General features: G+C 41.0%; 1 long non-coding RNA gene across 1 annotated transcript in view; it reads left to right on the top strand.

Annotated features, from left to right (window-relative positions):
- Nucleotides 1–449: 449 nt before the first annotated feature.
- Nucleotides 450–26,215, top strand: part of LOC117817081 — a 223,668-nt gene continuing 197,902 nt past the window's right edge. The window contains exons 1-2 of the long non-coding RNA XR_004632080.1: nucleotides 450–973; nucleotides 1,568–2,307. This is a non-coding gene — a long non-coding RNA (uncharacterized LOC117817081). The remainder of the gene's footprint in view (nucleotides 974–1,567; nucleotides 2,308–26,215) is intronic.

The raw sequence follows: 26,215 nt of genomic DNA, 5'->3' as shown, positions 1-26,215 counted from the left end.
CAGGGAGGGGCTTCCGTGTGCTGAAGCTCCCCCTAAAATGGGCATAGCACCCTCACAGCACCCCCAAGAAATTTCAGAGGTTTAATTAATTTTTTATAATATGATTTTCTTCAAATTTGAGTCCTGTATATTTCCATTTAAGTAAGGATATCAAATAAAACGTCTTCTTCAAATAAATAAAAAGCTGAATCAGACGATTATTTACAGCCAATGGCGCAGCACGCATTAAACCTTTGACCTTACGTACACCTAGCGTTAGAGCCTATGGTTAGAGCCTGTGGTTAGAGCGGGTTAGAGAGCGCCAGTTTTCAAAATTTAGCAACACAGACGGGGTTCCAGGATGGACCGTTTTGTGTTTCATAAACGTCCGCGTCTCGAAACGGAGAAAAAAACAGCACAGGAGGACGATAGTCAGCCAAGCAAGGCCCATTCAAGTGCTGTCTGTGGGGCCGAAGGAGGTCCAGAAAGGTCAGTCCGGGACCAAGAAATGCCCGAGGATGGGGAGGCGGAATGGGACCTGCCCGCGTTTTCTGCTGAAGATTCGGCCACCGCGGAAGACATTAGCGGTCATCCCCGTGAGGGGCCAAGGCAGCCTATTCTTCACAAATATCCCCAAAATGTTGGCTGGAATACAGTGTGTCCAAAGATTCCGCGTTTTGCTTTGGATGTCGGCATTTTTTGAAACCTGGACAAGGATTTCATCTGGAGCCAGCTTTCACCAGCAAAGGCTTTAACAACTGGCGAAAAGCCTCTACATCACTTAAGAGTCATCACGAAAGTGCAGGACATAAATTTGCAATGGAGACATGGAGCGACTTTAAGGAAACACAGAAAAGCGGCTCCAAAATAGCAAACATGTTAGACAAGGGTCATTCAGCATTGGTTTTGGAGAACCGACAATACATGAAGGCTGTGGTGGAAAGCCTTCGCTTTACAGCTTGACAGGGGATCGCACAGCGAGGCCACAGTGAAGGTGAGGAGTCAACTAATAGGGGAAATTTTCGCGAGCTCCTGGACGTTATTGGATTATTTGATCCTGTAGTCAAAAATAAATTAGCCAGCACTCCATCAAATGCGAAGTATATTCACCATGACATTCAAAATGATATATTTTCTGTGATGGTTGATATGATAAGGAAAGACATTAGCGATGAAGTGAGGGAGGCTGAGCACTTTGCCGTTTTGGTGGATGAAAGTAAAGATATTAGTAAAAAAGAACACATTTCAGTGATCGTGCGGTATTTGAAGCCGGACACCGAGAAAGTGCAGGAGGAATTTTTGCATTTCACCGCAGCTGATGGATTAGACGCAGACTCATTACTCGCCAGCATCAAAGCCACACTCAGCCATTGTAATATCAACCTACAATTTTGTGTAGGCCAGTGCTACGACGAAGCATCTGTAATGTCGGGATGTAACAATGGAGTGCAAGAAAAGTTGAGAAAGGAGGTACCGCAAGCAATTTATATCCATTGCTATGGACACAAGCTCAACTTGGTTTTAGTGGACTGTGTGCACAACGTCACCGCTGCAGCAGAGTTTTTTGACACTTTTGCTGCCATTTCAGAAAAACGCACAGAGGAGAAATGGAAAGAAATACGCGAACAAGCGGACGGCCTGTATGGAAAAACAGGAATTTCTCCTCGGACTTCACGTGAGAGAAGGCCAACCCAAACAGCGCGACACCTGGAGGGGTTTGTTGTGGATGCCCCGCTAGAAAGAGCGCGCGTGGACAGTTTGGACGACCTGAAAACACAGTCTTTCTATTCTGTTTTAGACAGGCTGTTGATGGAGATGAAAAGGCGCTTCTCCACAGAGACAAATTATGTTCTGATAGGCGCACCAGCCCTGAGCCCCAAACAGTCATCTTTTCTTAACGAAGAACGCATACTACCCATGGCCCGTCATTATGGAGTCGGGGAGGAAAATCTGCATGCAGAACTTTATCAAGTTTGCCGGCTACTTCAAAGGAAAGCAGAACAAGGACACTGTATCAACACCACACAGGCGTTCTTATCCCTCATGAGGCCATGCAAGGATGCCTTTATGGACTTATTTAAACTCATATGTATATCTCTGACACTTCCCGTCACATCGGTGAGTTGTGACTGTGAGCGCAGTTTTTCTTGCCTGCGTCGTCTGAAGACATACTTGAGGAACAGCAGCGGGGACTGTCGAACCAGTAACCTGGGACTGTTGGCGATTAACACTGACAGAACAAGGGCCCTGGACAGCGAAAACATCATCAATGCCTTTGCCCTTAACCATAAAAACAGGCGGATCGTTTTGTTATGAAGACATCACATGGTAAGTGTGTGTGTTTTCCTGGCTGCTGAGCATATATTTAATGCATTTGGTTGTTGAGGATGTTTTGAATTATTGTACTTATTCCTATTGCTCATTTATAAAATGAATGTGGCATGGAATACAGTTGATTTTGTGTGATCACAGTCTCTGAACAAAAAAAAGATCTACAGCTTGCTGCGTGTGTGCAGGCCACGTTTCTGACTCAGTTGCGCAGGATGTAATCTCATGTTGAGTTGTCTTTTTGGGCAGGCTTGTGCGTTCGCCTTCCGCTGAAAATTCCACCCTTTGTTTTTGTTTAAAATAAAAAATTTCATTTGAAGGACATGTGTGTACTATCTATGTGCACATAGGTGCTTGTGTGTTGATAGGTGCGTGCGTGCGCATGAGGTGTTTGCAGCACATTTATGAAATATCTTGAATTTGAGAGCACCATCACTGTTAAGATGAGCACCCCTATAGCACCAGCAAAAATTATCTCTGGCGCCAAAATAATGTAAGTAACTTTATTGGCTTAAACAAAAGTCTACACTTGCTTAATTTGCTGTGTGCGTGTTTTTGGCCAAGGCCTGCTTAAACTGGCAGACAGCTGCTAGTTGGCAAGCAAAGGTCTATACTGTTGTCATTGTGATGTAGTTCCAAGCTGAAAGATCCTGCAGATCCACAGATTACATTTTTCAATGGTTGTTGTTGTTGTTGTTGTTGTTGTTGTTGTTGTTGTTGTTGATTTGTTGATTCATCTTTCTTCACTGTGGAGTTCATTATTCTTGCAGTTTATTCATAACATGCATTTAACTATCTATTTCATACACTGGATAGTTTAATGTTTTTGGTGTAGTATTACATCCTTATGATTTCAGTGGCTATAAATAATCTACACCATCATAGGTGGGAAATTAAAATCTGAACAATGTGAAAGCACAAATACACATTCAAGTAACAATGAATTCAAAGAAGCCAAACAGAAAAACACACATGATTCGCAGGATCAGATGTTGCGTCACTCCAGACTCTGCTCTGCCATGCTTCACTTGTGATCACAGGCTGATAAGAACCAGCTAAATACCATGCTGAGTGACAGTTTTAAAATCACGTAAAGGCATCACAGAACACACTAGCTCCTCTTCACGTAGACACCCACATGATCTCTCTCTTGGGTTAATGCTGTTTGATCATCGTCACTGATAAAGGTGGATAGAGATATCTCCACACACACACAAAACAAAAAAGGCTTTTACATAACCTAATCTTATTTGCACTGAACTTTTGCAAACTTTCACTTGGTCAACACTCACTGCACAGGAACAATGCAATTGTAGTGTGACTGCGTCCATTCCCATGGCTAGACTGGCCTAGACATATGCTCTCTTAGAAAATGTGTGTGTGTGTGTGTGTGTGTGTGTGTGTTTGTTATGTGTGCAAAACAGTGTTTCCTTTCTCTTCCAACTCTGAGAACATCACGTAGCCCAATAACACAAATAGCTGTTGTCATGAGTCTGTGACTCTCTCTCTCTGACACACATAAACAACCTAGTACACCCACAACCTTACAATGCAGTACACAATCATATACAGTAGACATAGGTAGAGGCTAGTTTGTTTAAGTTGCACAAGTTGCTTAAAATTGAAGGGCTTTGAATCCCCTAAGTAAAGCATTCAAACCGTTGACTCAGAAAATATTGGATTCATTTTCTACACCTTGACTGGAAATGTAGTTCAACTCATAGCTTTGCTCATTCCGCATAAGCTTGTGACACAACTTGAGTTATTGTTTAGTTTCTAAATGCTCGGTACTGGTCGACACAGTTCTGCTGTTTACATGCAAGACTGCATTCCTTTCATAAGCTGGATGTGAAATACGTTCTCTCTCTCTTCAGCCTCAGTTTCTTGACTTATCGCCCTTTGAGCTACTTAAAACGCTTGACCACATGTGAGAAAAATGGGGAACGATGGATGAGACTAGAACATAATGTCCTAGACGCTCAGAGTTTAAACTGGGTCAGGAAGTTTGAGACAAGGCATGTGCTTCCTCCTACTGGTTGTCAATTGTAGTGTTGGTGGCCGTCCCTAATCAGCAGATGAATCGAGTTGTGTTGCATTGCTGTCGAACCAGAACGTATCTTTCTGTTGTGTAGCAGTTTCTTCCATCAGTGGGGATGTGTTGAAGTCAACTCATGCTCATCAAAAACACTGAAGCTGGCATGTTTCCATTAATTTATTTTGTTAAACTACTAAAAAAACCAATTAGGATCTGTTTTTTGACTTTCACATTGTTTGATCTTTGTTTTTGAACCTTGATTTGTTGAGTCAGACTGTTAATCATTTTGAATTTTTACAGTAAAATATTTTAAAAAATGCCTTATTTTGACCTATATTTAACGTTTTTTTAAATACAGTTAAGCCTGTAATTTATGTCAAATCACTCACTGTAGGAATGTTACTCAGCTAATAAATCTCAAGCAGCAATTTTGTGAACAGAGCCCTGTTTCCCAGATATTTGGATGTTCACCCTGCACTTGTACATTATTGGCTTCTATTCAATGACAAAAGCAATAGGAATGCTTAACATGGAGAACACGTCATTAGTAGTAAATTGAATTATATTTGTACTCCAAGACAGTCGACCTTTCTCCTAGAAATGAACCTTTATCAGAAGAAAGATTATTTAAGTCTTTAAAGCGACAGACACAGTTTTGATTTGTTTCCTCAATTTCATGTATAAACTAGTATAATGTGCTTTAAAATATGCTTGCAATCTCACTAAGATCGAACAATGTTTTGGTATTCTATCGAAAACTCCTCTACCCTCAGCACTAGTTGAATTCTGTTAGGACATCCAGTCTCTGCACATCACTCCAACAATGTCTTCTGGGTATCCTGACATTTGGACTCCAACCAAAACCTCTTCACCCGGTGTGCAGCTGCTGCTTAAGAACATCCTCATCTTGTTTTGACAAGTTGATAGATACTTTTCAGCACATCTCTGTGGCTCTGCACTGAAGCCTGACCAAGTCTTACTGTTTTTGCTATCAACCGGTCTCATCAGTGGAGGCTAGTTTGGTTCCTGGATGGCCCGCTTGTGTAAGAAATGCCCTGAGCCAGAATCCCTGGACAGCTGCTTTTGACACGTCTGGTACCAACCATTAAATCATATTTAGGCTTCCTTAGATCACTCAGTGGGGCCATTTTTAGCTCAAGTCAGACAGCCAATGAACCTCTAGATCCTCTTGGTATGTACAGACTTTATGTGTGCCTGACACTCAGTGTGACAGTTTGAGGTGTGATGTCACATTTATATAGCTGTGCAGACGGCTCTGCTTCCACTGTATACATCCTCTCTAAAGCATTGGTTTTTTTTGTGTAGTGATCAAATCTCCCTCTATAGATATAACCACAGGCAGCATGCAAACTGTCGTTGTGCGGTGGCTAAGTGTCCCCACAGAGGAAAAAACAAACCTGAAAATATTTATCTATCTTCCTCTAGATGTGTTTATACGACATGTCCTTTAGTGCTGAAAGGCCTGTGTTTGTGCAGCTTGTGTGTGTTTGTGCACGTGTACACCTTATCTTATTGGTAACACTTTAATCTGTGATAATCTAATGATCATCAGGAAATCCTTGGATGCTGTGCCTTTGTTCCAAAAACCTTTTTTTTTTTTTTAGTTTTCCCCTTGGATTCAACATGAAATGCAAAGTGAGCAGTGTGTGATATGTGGTTCCAAAGTCAGAGCATTTTTCATCCCACTGACACGTTGGTTTGTCAGCCTCATGTATCGACTGTATTTAAGCAGACAGAATGTAGATTACACAATGCAGGTATCAAGAGGCATCAGACATATTATATTTAGTCATATTTAACCTCAGATTTTACTGCTGCTTTAAATTTTGGCTGCCTAGACGTTTTAGCTACCAGAGGGTAAAAATACAAAGCCTGATTCCAAGATTGACTTTACAAAATGTCTACTCCGCTGTATCTACAACATTTGAGATCCCAAAATACCTTGTCTGCATAGAAGAGACTGTGAACTTCTCAGTGCAACCGCTATTCAAATAACCTGTCTCCCGTGATCATTATCTTCAAGGAGGCAGGGCCGCGTGTGGCTCGACAGGAAATTTTTCATCTGGGGAAGAGACAGCAGGGGGAGAAAACTGACAGTGGGAAGACTCTATCGCAGAGGCAGAGAAATACACAGTGAAAGTGGGATTAAACTGTCCCTGGCCTCTTCATCCAGACACTTTGTAGTGCTGACCTGCACACGAACCAGACACCAAGTTGCTGAGAGGGGTTAACAAGGGGAGTAATTAAGGAATAACACTATCTGCCAGCACTTTCTTTTCTCTCTCTTTCTCCCCCTGACTTTTCCATTCTCTCTCCCACCGTCGCTGCTCCTCCATCAACTCGACTTCCCCTCTCCCAGAGCCCTTTGTTGGCTTGCTGCTCTGCTCTAATCTGGCATGCCTTTCCCCTCCTAATTTGGGGACTCATTACAGGAGTGATTATCTCTCTGCACACTGCGTGAGTTAGGAAGGAAGGGTCTGATGGTGTAGGCTGTCGAGCTATCTGGGCTGCAGCTTATAGCGTGAAATATACTGTATATTATTCTGTGATATTCTGCTTATTACTGTAAAGAGGTTATGTGATAATGAGTCAGATGGTAATGTTTGAGTAACTCTGAGCTCCGTCCTTTTGTGGACGAGTCACTCCCCTCGGCCATACAGCCCAATGTGACTTAAAGGATTTGCTGTATAAACAATGAGAGAGGGAGTATGACTTAACTCATGATTCCACATGATTGGATTTCAAAGCTTATATAGATTACACTCCTGCATGACTAAGGTCATTAATCAATTTTGCATTTGTGGTAGTCTGGACTATGCAATATCAAAATTGCCTTTACAGAGTCAGAACACAGCACCTGTTGAAATCAAGTCTACAGAGTTTTCGTTGATTAGATAAAAACGGATTCTTCATCAAAATATAATAAATAGCATTGATCTAAAACTCCATACAGAACTATATACACCCTCCATAGAAGGCAGTGTATGTTCTTCTTGTTTGAACCCTTTTAAGAGGCAAACAAACCGGTATAGGCTTCGCAGAATCTATCAGGTTAAATGAGAGAAATGGTCACCCTATCTAAGACTGGACTTCCATAGTAAGTCTAACCTTGTATGCAAACTGACGCAGGACTCCAGACCTCTCCTATCCTTAAAGAGATTTATCAGAGCATTAAAATGCAGGAGTTGCAGTAAAAAAGGGGTAGTACTTCATCTTGCCACATGATGGCAGTAGAGAGCAGTGTTTCTGGTGTCATCTGGGCCATGCTCACCTCTAAGACACCACACTGCACTCTGCTCAGTTGGTGCTTCTGATGTAGGGCAACTGCTGAAAAGAGAGAATGACACTCTTTTTCCAACCATGGGGATTTTAATTTAGTTTTATTTTGATTATTAAGTAACACATATAGAGTCCTGTACATCATTGTGTTGCAGTAGTATGATGTTAGTGTGAAGGGTCTACTCCTGTGCTGTGTGGTTAGAGAGGTTTGGTGTCCTGGAAATAGAACATTAAAAAAATTACTTAATATTAACCTACTGCAAAAATGTAATTTCTCCAATTCTGGGACTCATTCAAGACTGTCTTATCTTGTCTTATTACTAGACATGATTACATATCATACTTGAACTCTATTAAACTGGCTAATGCACATTTATTCACTATGCCAAAGGGATGCTTTACACCTGCTGACCCTATTCAATGCAATCGAATTAAGACATAGCTGCTGTACCTGATTGGTACATTTTAGACTCATGACTATAAGTGTGTTTGTGCTTTTGAGACTGACCGTGTAACAACATGCATTAAGCTCCTGCTTTACCAACCTGACTGCTGTGTTGTATTTTCTTTTTCTAAGGTTACATTTTTGGGGCTTTTATGCCTTTATTCAGAGGATAGGACAGTGGATAGAGCAGACAACCAGGAGAGGGAGTCTGGATGGACATGCAGTAAAGGGGCCACAGTTTGGAGTCGATCCTGGGCAACCTGCTTAAGGACTATAGCCCAGTGGTAGAGCCACACAGTTTTGACTTGGGTGGCCAAACTGGGGCACTGACTGTTGAAGGTGTGGCCAGGTGTGGAAAACATTAGGGGCTTACCCCAAACCAAGGAGGGTTACTTCCAATAATCACATGAACTTTAACTTATTTTATAAAATAATTTAGCAAATGTTACATTTTTGTAGATTTCTAACGTTTAATGTAGATTTTAATGTCTGTCAACATTTAAATCTGCTGAACTGAACTCTTTAAGGACTCAAAATGAAGATGATTGTCCAAGATCAAGCATCAACAAAAATAATATTCAAATCCACAGAAACTACTGTCTCTGCAGCTTGCTGAAACGCATTAGCTGATTTGAATATAAGTTTTGCCTCTGACATGGCAAATAGCCAATCATGTTTAAGAATTTCAGGCTGGCCAATTCGTTTTCAGAAGTAGCCATGGCCACCCCTGGCCACCCCCTGGCTCCGCCACTGCTATAGCCTCTGTATATGGTACGCACAACTTAGTCATTAGGCTATAGACACTCTTGGTTCTCTTAGACAAAACTTTGCTAATGTACGGACACGTTCTTTGTTGCGTGTGGCTCTCTTTGTGAACTGGATGCATAAACTGGATGTTTTCGGTGCAGCAGCGTTGACGAAGGGCTGTTGTTGTCGGCTTATTCCTTTTAATAACAGACACACTGCACTATGTTTCCTCTCAACTTGAAGTGAATTTTGGACTGTTTGGATGTTTTCTTTCATTTCCGCTGAGGTGTCCGTTCGTTATGCCCCTTGATATTTTCTTCTCTCTTGTCCTCTGTGATTTTTCAGTCTGCACCATGAATCCATGTAACAGCAACAGAGGAAGCAAGCGCATTGTGCCGCAGACATAAGCATCCATGCAAAAACACAGTGCACTGTATCGTCGTATTATACAGTTAAATGAAGCCTCAAGGTGAATCATTTGCCTGAGAATAATATGCTTGAAATTTGAATTGAGATTTTCTTTTCAAATCATCAATAGGATAGAAACATGCTTGTTTGAACTTGATTTGTGTGGATAAAACACAAAATTCATCCGTCTTTCTTTAGCTTTGTGGCCCTGGATTTCAGTATCAAAGACCTGCTCGTGTAAGCGAAGTGAAAATACCTCAACTTGCCCTTGATCATAATATGTATATTATGTGAGCATGGTGTGTATCTACTCGCATGCTTACATTACCGAGGTTCAGCATATAGAATACAAAAGATAAGATCCCTTACATGTTACGTGTAGTGCAGGACGAGGTTGAAAGTTAATCCTAGATGTGGCCATTGTGCGAGTCTGCCTGAGCAGTGATACAGCATGACAATGAGGCTAAATGTTCATTCCCATTGTTGTTGAGGTAGTTCATTATCCTGCGTCTGATAGCAGACACTCATGAAAGAGATGAGCGTAGGAGGATATTGTGTCAGAGGCTTGTAAGAAGCAATCCACTGGTTACGGATGAATTTAACTAATTAAACGAGTGTCCCATTAAAAAGCAGGTTGCTGCTCCTGATGTGACCTGAATTAAAATGTGCCAAACTGCTCAGGCCCACAGGCTTTTTAAAGCAACTTTGTTTCTTTTAATAATCAAACATCCATTTGTGATTGTTCCTGCACACTCAGGGATTCCATCCTTTGGCACTCGCTGTCCGCAAGTTCGACATAAGGCAGCAATCAATTGCTAATTCACACACAAGTGGACAGGAGTCTTCAGTCAGGCCAGCAACTCAAAGGCACTAATTCAACAACTGCTCTGCCTGTTTGTATCCCAAGCGGCTGTTTGTAAAGATCCACAGTGACCACACAAATCCTGGCCAACGTGATTGATGTCCCCCATACGCAGGGCCAGAGCTTCGGATAAAGAGACTTGGATCGCCTGCAACTTTATTGATCGGCCCCGCCAAATAAAGATGACATTTGCTTGCTTTAATAGATCTCCTAATTTGTCATGCTAAGTGAAAATGTAATTCATTCTCAACAATGGCACACCTTTCGAAAAGGTCCTGCAGGGGGAATGCAAAAGGGAGGGTAAAAAAGGAAAAGAGAAAATACGGAAGACTGCAAGACAAGAAAAAGGGAAAAGACAGACAAAAAAAAGTGAGGAACAAAGGATGAAGAACAGAAAACGCTACTTAACCAGAAAATAACGTTGCTTTGCATACAAAACAGACACATTGTTTCACCTCTTCTGTCTGCCTCTCTCACTCGCTCTCTTTCCTCTCACACTGTCTCTCTCACACACTCACACAAACACACAAAGGCACATAAATACTCTTTATTCTGTATTTAGAAGAAAAGCCTTGGTTTTTCAACAGCTTTGGTATCAAGTTTGGGGAGAATAAAAGCGCAGACCTCCCTTTGAGGCACTACATGTCATACAGGGAACATTGAGCCATCAAACCAGGCGGCCAGAAGCATTGTTGAGAAATTACACATGGGGGCTTGTGATTTGGCCTCGGTTTAACAAGGGAGAAGAGGGAGGAGAGGGGAGGATTGAGCATTTGGATTTTCAAAGCTTCAAAAAAAAAAAAAAAGATCCACCCATCTGGGGGAGGCTCTCTGTCTGCAGACAATTTGTAGTTCATACTGAAGATAATGCCCACTTCCCCGTTTTCTCTCTGTCATCCCATCCCATTTCATCCCTCTTTCTCTGCCATCCAGCCCCTGCTATCTCTCGGCACCCTCTCACCCTCCCTTCCCGTTATCAAACGCTTTGTGATCCGGGCGGCAGTGTGGGAGCCTCCTCCACGCCAGCATGCTGTGATTTGAGCAGCTTGCCGCCGAGGACGTGCTCGTCGGAGGCCGGATCAATAGGCGCAGATTCCACACGCAAAGCTGAGGTGACAGGCAGAGACTGTGAGAAAAGGGGAGCGTGACCTTTGGAGAATACAATTTAAAACGTCTTTCCGACTCGAGCTAAGTTAACTCTGGCACCACGCTGAGCCTGCACTTGCAGATCGTTTATTTTCCTGGACAGTACCAATTGAGGGAGTGGAGGGGAAGAGGGGTCTGGGATTGGGATGGAGGTGAGAATAGCCAGACGGAGGGGTGAGGGTGGGAGGGGACGTACACAAGAGCACCAATTTTCAGGATGTTGTGGTAGCGAATTTACTTGTTTTTTCTTTCTTTTTTCTACTCTGTCTGCACTCTTACCTCGTCTTGTTTTATCACTTGTTCTTTAAAGGTTGTTTAAGGAGGCAGCTTGGATCCAATCTTTTCCGGGCTCAACACGCATCCTGCACACAGGGTTCCCCCGGGCTCATTTACATCCTCCATCCCAAAGAGATGGTTCAAGTCTGTACAATTACATCGGGGCGAAGACAGAAAATCTATATTTGTCTGCCTTAATGATTCAGTTTCTTCTTTCTTTCTTCTTCATCCCCCCTTTTGTGCACCATTCCTTCTTGTCTCTTTCTCTATCTGTTGAATCACAGGCCTGAACAACCTTCTCTTTACAAATACTTTAAAAGATAACGTATATTCCTGAAGTGCTGAGTCCATGTTAAGAAGCCTGGTGAGAACATATAAATGCAATTTTTGAGACATCAATTGGTAAATTGCTCATGACTGACAATTTATAGTTTGTCAGGTGCATTGATGGATTTAACAGTTTGACTTACAGCGTGCTTAGGAGGGCTATATCTTTCATGCACAACGATTGGCAGTTTAAAAGCATGTAATGTATGTATTCATGAGGCGTTTCATGAATAACTTGGTGTTTGGATGGGAGTGAGTGAGGTGTGCAGCTGCAATCTTGCCATTTTTTTCCCCCCGTCTCTGAGCTGCCCTTCCAGCTTGCAAACAGCAGGGGGCAGTGTTAAACGAGGTATCTCTTAGGCTGGTGACTTTTTGTCCTCACAGACTGATGGGGCTGCTGCAGTCTTGTCTCGAGGAAGATGGGGAGAGAAAGAGGATGAGAGAGAGAGGGAGAGAGAGAGAAAAAGTAAGGAGGAGGGGAGGTTACTGCAATGCACAACACAACAGTGCATCGGGGGAGAAGGGGGGGGGGGGGTGATAGGAAGCATGTGGATTTACGTTTCTCTTCTGGTTTTACATCTCAATTGTGTTTGGACAAACCCCTCTATGCACGTGTAATTACCTCTGACACTGTTACTTTTTCCGGACACAAGTTCAGGCCTCGGCTGGGTGATTAGTATGCTTTGTGTCCTCCAGGGCACTCGTAAATACAAAAACCCAGGGCCCTCGGTGCGTTAGCCATATATTTGTTTTGTTTCTCTTCCTCTCTCTGTCCCCATTAATGTGAACTTACTCTTATTAATAGCTCTCAAGGACAAAGGGGGGTTCATAAGCAAGTTTTATTTTCTCTCTCTCCAAATTGCCAAGTGGTGGGCACATCATTAGATTCATGAATAATTCCGAGGGATTTGCCGTCTACATTTCCGTGTTCCGGCAGTTTTGGATTGAAAGTAACACCATATCACTGTAATTGCAAATCATTTGATCTCCCATTCAGCTGGGACAAAAGGGAAAATGACAACAGCCATATTCCTCTCCAACAGAAGGGTTTACACTAATGCCTACAACAAACCATTCATGGCAAAAGATTACATCTTCGAGGAAAATTAACATTCATCGCCACGCAGCTGAAGATTAAATCAATTTCCCTGCTTCCGTCACATCATGGTATCAGCCTGAAGATGGTAAATAGTAAGTGCTGTCTTCCTTGTGGTCCAGAGGCATTCTAACACACATCATAATAGGGCCCTATCTGCGTAGGGATGTTTACAATACAGACAAGATGTACATCAATATTCACATTGGCTGAATTTATTGAGGAGTAAGCGTTGACACACATCCTAATTTAGCCAGCACTAAGCTGTCAGATAATAATTAAAAGATCATCTGATGACTGCAACCCATGTTTTTGTATTTGTAATTTCCAAGCAACCGCACATACTGTACACATTTACAGTAGATGACTGTAAATACCATCTAATTAGATTTGCATGTTATTCAAAGAAGTGAAACAGAGAAAGCAGTAATCCACAAATTTCAGGATATAGTTTTGCCAAGTACAAAGTTTCCATTCTTGCTATTTTTTTCATACCTTTTCTACTCCTTTCCTTGGTTGACTTCAACCCTCGTCTCCTTTATTCATGAATCTTCTTTTTAAAGCAGTGAGGAGTTGGTTTGTGGACATGAATGCCCACGGTGACCCTTGTTTTGCCCCCTAGCAAACACGGCTCTCCCTTTAGACAACTAACATCCCTCAGGGGCACAAAATATTCTTCCCTCCTCCTCTGGCCTTGAGTCTTCTGCCCACAAAACCGGTGACACACATGGCGACGGAAAACAGACTGACTCATCGGTCTCCGTAGGGAGGTCTTACATTTCCTTCCCTCCCATGAGCCCTCCATTTGGCCCCCGCCACAAGAAGCCATCCTTGCTATTTGATGTTTCACAAAAACCAATTAGCTGCTCGCATTTCCGCATGTAAATTAAATGACTTGTTTCCATGGAACCTACAGGACCTCAAAGACATATTCCCGCTGCTGGCTTGTGTGACGTGAGGTCTGCCAGCATTAACATTTGATAAGAAGGGTCGTTTACTACTCCCAGCTGCTTGCCAGCACCAGACAGTGACCTTTCAAACAACAGTAAATTTTACAGACCTTTAAAAAAATGCACCCTGCCTCACCCACGCTCTGTCTCATCATCTTTAATGATTCCCTTATTTTGACCACGGCATGTAGGTGTTTCTTCTTCTCCCTTTACATACACTAAACCTACGCTACAATATTCCTCCAATCGCCCCTCTTGATATTTCAATTCCAGCACCCCACAGTCTGGATTATTACCCACGAGGATCTTATTTATTTATTCCGTTTTTTTATTTCAGCACAGACACATTCTTCACCCCAGCTCTATTGAGTTACATGGTGAGGTGAGTTTCTTCTCACACTCCTTTTTTTCACAGATTGCCTGTCTGCCTCCATGGTTGTCAAAACACAACCTTTGTGCACAACCTCTTTGCAAAGAGTGGAATTAGAAGGATTATAGCAATGACGGATTTTCATCACTGGTCAGTAGTTTATCATCCCAGGAGCAAATCTCTCGTAACACAATTTGGTCATGTGCATAGCAAAATGTGGTGCCAAATGATGCTGTATGGAGAAGAAGAGGCAGATTAGCCTAGAAGGGCAAGCAGTGCGGGGGCTCATTCAAACAGCAGGGTGAATAATGCATAAATATTGCACAGCTACAGGGACCGCTGAAAAAATGGAAAAGAATGGGCAGCACAAATCCACACTCTTATGACAACCTTGAGAAGCAGGGGACATTGATTGGAAGATGCAACAATATTCATACATGTGGGTTATAAAAGCAAAAGAGCCATTGTGTAAGTCTGGCTCCTTCTATTATGCCTTTCCCTTGCCATGGCAACAGCATGTTCAACAGTTTGTTTTTTTTTTCTTCAAAATCTTTCAATCTGTCACTGTGTTTGAACTCGTCTGATAATCAGTAAAAAAGTTTTAAGCAGCTTTATATTAGTGTCATAAAAAGCCGACTGTAAATCTGTCTGCTGCTGCTCTCACATAATGATCGTGATCTCCTATAACCCTGACAGCAGGGATACGGCTCAAACTATGTCTGCTCTTGAGCAGAAACTGCATTATACTTGTCCGTTAAAGCCAACTCTGAAAGAAGTTGCTTGAGGCACATATCTACGCGTTATTTTTCAATTAAGCTATAAAATCCGTCAAGGTCACAGAGGCCAAAGTTACAAACTCATATTTCTCACATTTAACGAGCTGCAAACATCTAACGGGCGACACCTTTGCTCAATCAATGACGTAGTCAGTTAACGGAAGTGTTTCACAAACAATCTATTTTCTGTAAGTTCATCATTTGATTTCCTGTATTTTCTCATTAAGTCAGAAAACATCTGATAATGACGTACTGCAGGGTATTGGTGCTATACAGTTATCATCACACAACTACGTGATTATTTTTAATACACTTAAGGTTGTCTAATCTTTTAGGTAAAAAAGCACTAATAACATTTCCATTTACTCCAAAGGGCTCCATTATGTTGGACTATAGATCAAGTACTCTAGATGCATTGCTGAAGGTAATACATAGTATACATCAACACTTATTAAGATTTAAAAGGAGACATTAGAGACTTCAGATCTGATTTGTACTGTACATAATGTACAGTATATATATATACAGTACATCTTCAGAGTCAGCCATGAAGCTGCTACAGAGCTTTTCTCCAGGCATTATAAATATATCTTCTATTGGATCAGATAAAGTTTGATCTTTCATTCCACATCAAATCCTTCCACTGCTTCCAGAGAGAACATGTATAGTGCAGCAAGGCCCACTCTTCAGTATATTGATGTGGTTTTGACACCTCTCAGCCCTCGCTGCCACCTGTGTAGCCAGCGGTCAATCAATCTTTTGACTCTCCCTTTTGATCACAGCAAGTGGGTGTTTGAGAAAACTTAAATAAAACCGAGGTTGACCTCCTGGCAGATTTATCAGCTTTTTTTTTTTACGAAGCTCCCCCATATTAAGCTCGATCCCATTAGGGAACTTTAGAAATCTGTCTAGATTTTGTTTTTCTAGGGGTAAATTATCAGAGTTTAGGTTAAAAATGTCACTAATGAGACCAGGGACTGTGGGTACACCAATAACATGCCGCAAAGTGAATGAGAAAAACCTGGCCGTGGATCTGAGACCAACAGTTCGCTCCATTATTTTTTATAAGGAAATTGAGCCATTAAGTATAAATAACACACCAAGAGATGGGGTTAAACAGAAAATCCCAGTCAAGTCAAGTCAACTTAACTTTATTTATATAGCACATTTAAAAACAACCAGTGTTGGCCAAAGTGCTTTACAAGGTAAAAAGTAAAAAGTACAAGACAACAATAAACAACAACATAACAGGATATTACTGTCCTCTTCACAAGGAGAAGGCCAAAGAGAAGAGATGTGTCTTCAACAAAGATTTAAAACATTCAACAGTGGGGGCCAATCTTAATTGGAGTGGCAAGCCATTCCAGAGCTTGGGGGCCGCTGCTGCAAAGGCACGGTCCCCCTGGGTTTTAAGGCGACATTTAGGCACATCCAGGAGCAGCTGGTTTGTTGACCTCAGTGCTTGAGCTGGGTTATGAACATGGCGAAGATCAGCCAAGTAGGATGGTGCCAATCCATTTAGGGCCTTGTATGTCAAAAGTGCAATCTTAAAATCAATCCTGTGACGGACTGGGAGCCAGTGTAGAGCACGCAGCACAGGTGTGATGTGCTCCCTCTTTTTCCTGCCAGTCAGGAGGTGAGCAGCAGCGTTTTTGAACAAGCTGCAGGCGCTGAATAGATGACATGTCTAAGCTCACATACAGTGACTGTTTATATTTAAATTCCTCAGAAGAACAATATAGCATCACTTTTTTAGTAGAGTTTTAACAATAAGGATATTAAAATCAGTATCATCCTCAATATAGCCAAAAATGCACCATAGCATATACATGAGTATGCCAGGCAATGGTCTGAACCAACAACAAGTGGTTCAAGTACATGTTTATGTAACAGTAAATTTAACAGTGTGGTGCTAGTGTTTAATTTCCAGCTATGGGGGCGGCGTTGGCCTAGCGGTCTAAGCGCACGCCCTATGTACAGAGGCTATAGCTCTTGTTTCAGCAGTCGCAGGTTTGATTCCAGCCTCAACCATTTACTGCATGTCCTCCCCCACTCTCTGCTTCCCACATTTCCTGTCTCTCTTCAGCTGACCTGTCCCTTAAAGGCCAAAAAAAGGCAAAAAAATATAACTATAAATTCCAACCATGGTTTTAAGGTTAGAAAACTCTTGGAAAAAAAAGTCAAAATTGAGCAATTAATGCTAAATGCAGGATCACGGAGTCTGCAAACAATAGCAAATTTGCTTGCGTAGTGTAGTTAGAGTTAGCATCACTAACGATGGCAGCCTCATTGCAGGTGAATGTCCACATGTCTGTGCTGGTTACACATTGCAATGGTGGAGAGGTTAGATGCCAGGATACAGCCTACATACAACTGTTTCTCGATCAAATCACAGCCAAACCATGTCGGGTAATGAGATGCCATCTGTCAGCCCTGCTTGTCTATATTCAGGTAGTACAGCATTATAACATTAGCCATTGATCAGAGCTACAGCACCGGCTACTGGCTAGTGGTGGTGCTACAGCTTAGTCACAACATAGCCTTAACAATATAAGTTTAATAATTAGTTAACCAACAACTATTTCTGGTGACAACTAGCAAGGGTTATTACATTCAATTGACTTTTTTTCTTCACATGTACATCCCTAATTAGTCGAGCTATCAAAAAGAAAAAATGGGGGGTGCTGGTGGCCTAGCGGTCTAAGCGCCCCACATACAGAGGCTACAGTCCTTGTCGCAGGGGTCGCCGGTTCGATTTCTGGCCTGTCGACTATTTCCTGCATGTCTTCCCCCCAATCTCTACTCCCCACACTTACTGTTTCTCTTCAGCTGTCCTATAAAACAAAGGCAAAAAGGCCAAAACTACAACTTAAAAAAAAAAGGAAAAAATGGTATCAGAGCATATCTAATTTCAGCAGCACCTTTTCTTTTTAAGTCATTTTAAGATTCTTGATGATCAGTGTCTCATCATCTTGTATATTGAGCACTGCATGCTCACTGCATCAAGCTGCCTCACTTGTTCATATAATATACAGTTATATTTTATGCAGGACTGATGTTGATAGGTGTGAGGCGCTTTAACTGGGCACTGCTGGCCAGACTGAAGTGCCCTAAAGACAGAAAATAATGCTTAAGGCTCTGCCTAAGGCTTTTCAGAGTGCTTACAAATACATGTGTACTGTATAGAAAGTGTTCCTTGAAAATGCTTTGAGAATTAAAAAAAAGGATCATCCTTCATGGTTTCTGTTTTAGTGCTCTTTGAGTGCGTCATTATAAGGGTTCTCGAATGCCTGGATGGCCAATTCTGGCGTTTGTTTGAAGTACCTCCATGATTGAAAATTGGCATTCTCAGAAAGAGCACATATTGAATGTGACCCGTTCAGACTTGCGTGCATGATCCAAAGTGTGTTGCAGAATAAGTCACACCTCCACCAGACAACTATGATACATGGTTGCCTTGTGATAAGACCAATGAGAGTTAGTATAGTGTACTGCACATGGCTTGATAAGTGTGATGTAGAGGGATTTGGAAGGGATTTGGATAGATGTGAGGACTGTATGTAATCTTTCTCACCCTCCTTCAAATGAATCCTTTATTCCTTTAAGCCACATCTGATGGGACCTCGGTGGGCACTCAATCAAAACCTTTTCTCTTTCACCCTCACTCTGTCTGGATACGGAAATTCCTCCAAACTTCTTCCCTACAACACTGTTGGTAAAATAACCCACACACACACACAGACGTGCTTGCAAAAATATGCCTTCCACGGCAGCCTTTTTTTCTCTATCTTTATATCTCTCACGTACACGCAAACTGTAGCAGACTACAAACAGCCAGGTCATCACTTACCTTCAGGTGTGGCCATGATAGCAAATACTGTTGATTCCAACTTCTACCTTACCCCCTGCTGTTCTCCCGCTTTCAACCTATAACTCAGTGGCTTAACACTTAAGCAGGATGACCTCATGTCAAGCTCAGGCAGAGAACACCAACAACCACAACAGTGAACGTGCATGAACGCTCCGAGTCCTTCAGAAAGATGACGCTTGCTTTGTTTTGTCTTGCATAGCAGGATTTTGCATTTTCTTTGGTGCATTTAAAAAAAAAAATCCTGCACTCTTCTTATGATTCATGACGTTTGCTGCGAGGCAAAAGGTGGAATCTTTTTTTCTACTTATGCAGCCTCTGTGCTAGACAGTATTAGACATGCTTGGGTTGTAAAATTATGTTTAAACATCATACAGTTTAGTACAGAGGCTTGCATTAGGTATTGTGGTGATGCAGTCTGCTGACATCCTTTCAGCTCTCCCTCTCTCTAGTATGTGTGCCTTTATCTGGTCAATGCTGCCTGAGGAAGAGCTTTAGCTTGAAAGGCTCTACATATGTGGACTGCATATATATTCAGCCATAGAGTATCCCTGTGTTCCATGGTCATATTTTCCATCAACTTGTATTGCACCATACAACTTCAAACAATCTATATTTGCATTCAAACTGTTTCTTTTATCAAGGAAATATCCGTGCAAACTCCATTTAAAGACAATATATTTTTTTTTTCACATCAGAATTAGACTCTTCAAAGTTGCTCACCCCCTGTCCAAATGACTCTGAGCATACACAATATGTTCTATTTGAAAATGACCAATCATATCTTTTCTGGTCTTTGATGCCCTACATTGGGGAAACATGTTATGTTGCTCTTTAGGCAGCTGTTTAATCATTTAGTCTTCACATTTACAGTGTTAGTAGAGATTCTTAAAAACCATTACATCAGACAATTAAGATTAATGATTAATATGAAGTTTTGAAACAAACTGACTGCATGGCTGTTAGGTTATTGGAGACCAACAAGCAAGGTAACTGCAACAACACTGATACGTCATTTATTACTCAAAGTGACACGGTGAAATGTTTCCAAAATTATTTCACTAAACTATAACTCATCTTCACTTTTCAAACTTCGGTGTCTCTTTGCAGCTTGGGGCTCGAAGTTTAAATCCAGTTCAGGACCTGTGTGCTGTACTAACTCTTTTGTCTGTTACCATCTTTCCTTCCACTCCTCCACTGTCCACTGATTGGAACATCCCAAGTGAGGCTGATATCATTTGGGAAATTAATTTAGAAAGAAAAATTAACAAGGGTGCACCAACCTCGTTCCTAATCTTCCAAAGAGATAGACAAGACTTTTATAAAAGACTGCGCTGACATCAGAATTCCAATGAGGTGTCCCAAGATGAGAAGACCTCATATTTTAACTTTGACCAACATTTCCAAACAGGACATGGCTATTTTTTTAAGGCCTTGAACCGTGATCAGGACCTAAGATTAAGATGCCTCAACCTTAAACCATGTCCAAAAGGATGATGGCTTTGAGTGGATCAGCAAGCTGCTATAGCAAAGACTTTTTCTCAAGTGTCATGAAAAGACCTTATCCTGGGATGGCTGAAAGAAGCAGAGTCCCAGCAGATGGGACGTAATCCTAAATGTTTGTACCTTATACTTATTGCAGTTTGTGGTGACCATTAAACATATTGTGGAAAAGAGAGATATTCACACTTGCAAAGTAACTGTTAAGTTAATAGCACTACCAACCCCCTACAAACACATTGGTCAGTGTGTTTTTATGTATCTAAATCTTACATTGAGTACTGCGCCTTTAATTGTGCCATCCATTTATAGGATGACGTGTTTACCTGAGTCCTAAGGCCTGACAACAGAATGATCTATAGTACTCAGCCCTGTCTTTTTTAATATGTTTCTCCTCTATCCCAAAAGTCAAATATGACTCAGCTTTTCGTTCTGTTAAGAGCTCTCGATGAATCATCACTTAACCTGCTTAAACAAGTCCAGAGAATTCGCCCATCAAAACACTGAACATTATAAACCCACTTGCTTGTTGATGTTTTAGAGCAGAGGGAAAAAAAACATGTTTGTTATAACCTGCTAGCTCCCCAACTTAAACGGGTTCCACTTACACCTGAACTGTGTTAACATTTGTTAGCTTCTATCTGTGGACAGGCTTATCTGCCTGTGTGCATGTAGTCTGTCTGTGCAATAGTGTGTGAAATATCTCCAGGCTGAAGAGCAGCTCCATGAAGTCTGCTCCCGGGCAACAGAGGTGCACACAGGGTAGAGGAGAATCAACAACACTGGCAGCAACCACTACAGTATATGCTGGAGACTCACCTTTTTCATGCTAGCACTGCTATAAATGGACATTATGGGCACCATTGGTGTGAGTGAGTAGGGCTCTACTTCACCTCCTGGACTTTAATCATTTATTGGTCAGGTGGATCCCTGTATGGAGGTTTGAGATGCATTCAGGTCCTCTGGATTCAGTCCGGTTCACTTTACACTACAAGGAGAACAGGTCATAAATTATACCATTACTAAAATCTGAGAACTTTACATGTTATTCACAAATGGTAATTTCTGGTGTCAAAAATAAAGCCAAAGTGGAAGCGCTGAAGACTGCAGTTATTCAATTGTCCACTTGGGGCAGGCACCAAAATCCCAGGATGCTCTTTTATGTTAAAATTGAATTAAAATAAAATAAAAATAAAATAAAATAAAACAGAATGATTTTTGCTATCATGATTTGGTTAAATTGTGGGTTTGCAATGTAGACTGTATAATTAATGGACGCAGTATCCGTGACATCACCCATCTGTGTGTGTATTTGGTTTCCGGTGTTTCTGCAGACAGCCTCACGCGGACTCTCAATTAACTGCAGTTTTTAACACTTCTGCATCGGCTTCTTATTTTGAGATCGGAGGTTGCAGCTTGGTTTGCAATCATACTGGACAATATTTCAATTTTAGATTGCGAGTTAATAAATGCTTCATACAAAGTGTGAGCACTTGTTCTCAGAGCTACCCACGTATGATCTATTCACCCTGCGGCATGTTAAAACCAGGTGCAAGTGACCCCTGAGACTCTGTAAGAGTGCTCTGCTGTAGTTTTATTTGGGTTTGATAGCTTTGGGCTGTCTCTATGTCTGTCTCTACATAACAGGGTCTTCACTTGCATACATTCACAACACCCTCTGTCATGCTGTCTCAAGTGTTGATACTAATTGGTCCTGTTGCCACTTTTAACTTTGCAAGTTTTGCACAGCACTTCTTGCTGCACTATTTTTTTCATCTGAAGAGTTTACTTCTTTATTTGTGAAGAAGTGAATTTTTTTGTAACTTGTCCATTATAAAGATGATAAGACTAAGAGTGATTCATAGATTTACATGATTAAGGGCCTGCCTGATTTGGTGGACATGCCAGATGTTAGTGATTGTCAGGAGTAGGGTTCAAAATTCCGGGAATTTTCAAACTTGGAAACTTTCCATGGGAATTAACTGGATAGCTGGGAATAAACCAGGAATTGACTAAATTCAAGGTTGGTTCTTAGTAGGGAACTTAAAAAAAGTTGGGGAAAATATATTTTAACATGATCCTGACAAAAAACAACCAGATTTCATGCAAGTACAATTAAATATCAATGCTATTCCTCATCTCAACATGCACATAGACAACACTGCTTACTGCAGGGCTATTGAGACCACGCCCACTACATGCCCTTTTTATTTGCATGTTGAATGAGACTTTTTTGGAGGGAGAGGGCTCTTTTCAATTAACATTTTGAATGGGATTTTGTTGGGATTGCATTTTTGTTAATTTTTGAATCGGTTGGGTCGGGGGATGAGTAATTTTTAACTCAACATTCATGTTTTTGTTCTTCAATGAAAGAATTGATTGTTCAATAAAATATTTAACACTTGATAAAGTTCTACTTACAAATAAATCTGTTTTAATTGTATTATATTGGATGGATGTCTGCTTATAACAAAACAAATATTTATGCTTGGATATGATACATTTCCATTAATTTACCCACAATTCCCAGTTAATTCCCTTTAGTTCCAACAATTTCCAATTTGGAATATTTCCCAAATTCCCCAGCTTAACTTCCCATGGAAATTTACCAGAAATTATCCACCCCTTTGCAACCTTAGTCAGGAGGCTTATGGACCTCCTCAGGTCAACTCTCTCTGTCCATTTCTAGGTTAACCAAAAGTTAGGTTGAGCCAAAATTGTTCCAATATAGCAACCACCAGTGTTTGGACTCAAAACATCTCTTCAGAAACAAATGGGTAACATCACTTTGACGATGTTCATGTTTTACGCAGTCTATGGTTTCTTTAAAAAATGTAGCATTTTTCTAGTTTTGTGACCGGAATTCTTCCTGGTCATTTATTTGATAAAACTAGCCTCATGCTTAGGGCTGGGCGATAATTCAATAACGATAATTATTGTGATATAATTTCTTCTCAATATGAATATAACAAATTTGCGATAAAAATCGATATATTTAAACGCCCATAATCCATAGTAACCTTAAACAGGGGTGCACTACTCACAACAATACTCTATAAACTGATACACAGCATACAATGTGATGTATCTTTGTTTTACATTTAAAGCACAACATGTAAATAACCTCAATCTGAGAAAAATAAGAAACTACAAACTAAAACTTTACCAAAATCTTGTCTTACACAAAATACCTCCTTCCTGTTAGCACCGTCAGAAAAGAGGGATTCAAGAACTTTCTAAAACTTACAAAAATCTTCCTTAAACTGTAAATGAAATAATGATTTGATATTTATCATGATAATTATCGATATCGGCTGATATGAAAAACTTTATTGTGATAACTTATTTTTCAATATCGCCCAGCTCCACTCATGCTAACGTTACTGTAAGGCATGATGTTGCCATTTATGGTGGATAATGTTACTTTAGAACGGTACTAAAGTTTGTACTTAGTTGCAGTGCTTCTGTTAGCTCTCAGATTAGTTGACTCAAATGTATAATGATCAAATTACACCCTTCCTTCCTTCACTCTTTCGCTGCTGGTTTTCTAAAAAGGGGGTCCACACGAACTACTAATATAATAGCCATCAGGTTGTGATGTTATAGAGCTTTGGGCCATGGTAGACAGTGATGCAGGCCAATTCATCATAGGGATCATATCTACTAAAATCTGTCAACAGCACCAAACAGAGACACCTCTGCAGGTCTGTCTCAGTTGCTGAGACAACATATCAATGACACGATGAAATGTTTTGTAGATGTGCGGTTGTTTTTTCATTGCAGTCTTGTATTTTTTATCTCTTTAATTTTTGATAAGCAGCGACAACATGGATATTTCCAAACCAGTCCATCGACCCGCTCCTTTATGATTCAGACAGAGAAACAAAATATTGTATTCCAAGAAAACAAGTTACAGATAAATGTTTCATTGAAATGTTTTTTACCACTATCTAGTAGTCAGATCTTCCATTGCAAGCTGTTGCAAAATCCCTCGACAGAGACCGGGCGAGCACAGTGAAAAAGTTCTTGAAGAACTGTAGAAAATGCTGTTACAGGTTGGCCTGCATGTAGAGCCTATACTTGAGCAGAGTGCAGGCTTCTGGTTCACACACAAGGGTTGATTCTAAAGTTACACTGCCGGCCCACCGAAAAGGGGCAAACTGAAGAGGTGTCTTTATTTCTTTTTAGCAGCAACTCCATTAGCATGAACATTTAAGTGCAGAAGACCCTTGCACCCTTTAAATGATGTTTTAGGAATACAGATTAAACATATTTCTCTTGTTATTTCTCTACATCCACACTCTCAAGCTTTTGTTTGCACAGGATGGTTTTCTTATCACAGACTGAATAACAGAGGATTTCTATTTTCGCATTTCTCAGATATAAAAGCAAACTGTGTTAGAAACTGTTTTAATAAAACATACGCCTTAGTCATAAATCAGGTCTTACTTTCCATCTCCTGCATATTGTCAGCAACTCCCTCTGTTTTTTTCTTGACCCAAGTTTCAGTAAACAGACTAGCACTGCTGAATTCAAGGCACACCTCTTCTTTGCAAACAATGCAAATATTTGTGGATGATGCTGAGGATTCTGATGAAACCTGTAACGTGTCACCCTTCAGCAAATCCCACATGCTGAGCTCCTTTCTCTCTGCCTTGTTGTGTGTAGCTTCTGGATTAGAGCTGCTGCTGGGTCCTTCATCTATATTTCCAACCAGAGGTGTGGCTGATGTGGAAGGGTAGGTGACTCTATCTGGCTTGAGACGGGGTGTGAAGAGATTATTATTTTTTTTTTTGGTTCATGGAAATTCAACTACACCACCAGTGGCTTTGCACAACTTTTATCTGTGCTGCAGCACAGAGTGTTTCTTTGTTTTGGCATGACTCAGAAGTAAAAAGAAGGGAACATTTGGAAAGTAGAGTAAGTACCTTGCTCTCATCTGAACAGGCAGATGGGGGCAAGGTTTTCCATTAAAATGTAGCACAGAATTTCTATCACTAAAAAAAACCCTCAGAATTATTCACATTTCCATCCTCCTCTGTGAAATATGAGTTTTTTTATGTAGTTAATGCTACAATAATGTGTCATCATACCATTGTAGAAGAAGGGACATAAGGCAGAAAATGTCAATCCACTGATTGACTGGAAAACTGTATATAATAAAGAATCTATATTTGTTTCATGTTTGAGTCTGAGCAGGGTTACAGTCAAGCGGCAATCTCTGGCTGCGAGAATTGAAGCCAATGCGGAAGTGCTAAAAACTGCAGTTTCTCGTCAGCTTGAGGCTTTCTCTTGAAGTACCGTAATCCACATAAACACAAATTCAAAAAAACAGATCTTTACAGCAGAAGTAAACATGTTTACAGCATGGTACAAAAAAACAAGTGTAGTCTGGATAGCTCATTTCTAGATCAGCACACACTATACGGGGGATTATTTTTTTGTCATAACGTGGCAGTTTCAAAGATATTAAGATTACAAGTTTTCCATTACGAGAGGCACAGCTGACTTGATTGACAGGCGGGAACACTGTAGATGTTGGCGAGGGGGCTTAAGGCCCGCCTCTTTACCTCACACTAGCTCGACAGCAGTTAGGTTGAGTACGACCTTTCCAATATGGCTCCAGCTGACGATTGGCTTCAAAACGGTGCTTCAGAAACAGATGGGCGACGTCACAGATACTACGTCAATTAATTATACAGCCTGTGATTACAGTCTTAAAACATGCCTGTTTGGTTAACACACCTTATTTCCAGTGGTCATCTTCTTGTGATGTCACACTCATTGACCACGTTTGGTCAT

The sequence above is a fragment of the Notolabrus celidotus genome, chromosome 8 (genome assembly GCF_009762535.1).
Source record: "Notolabrus celidotus isolate fNotCel1 chromosome 8, fNotCel1.pri, whole genome shotgun sequence".
NCBI classification, from domain to species: Eukaryota; Metazoa; Chordata; class Actinopteri; order Labriformes; family Labridae; genus Notolabrus; species Notolabrus celidotus.
The sequence above is the reverse complement of the archived record's forward strand: the minus strand, read 5'-3'. Positions and strand labels throughout refer to the sequence as shown.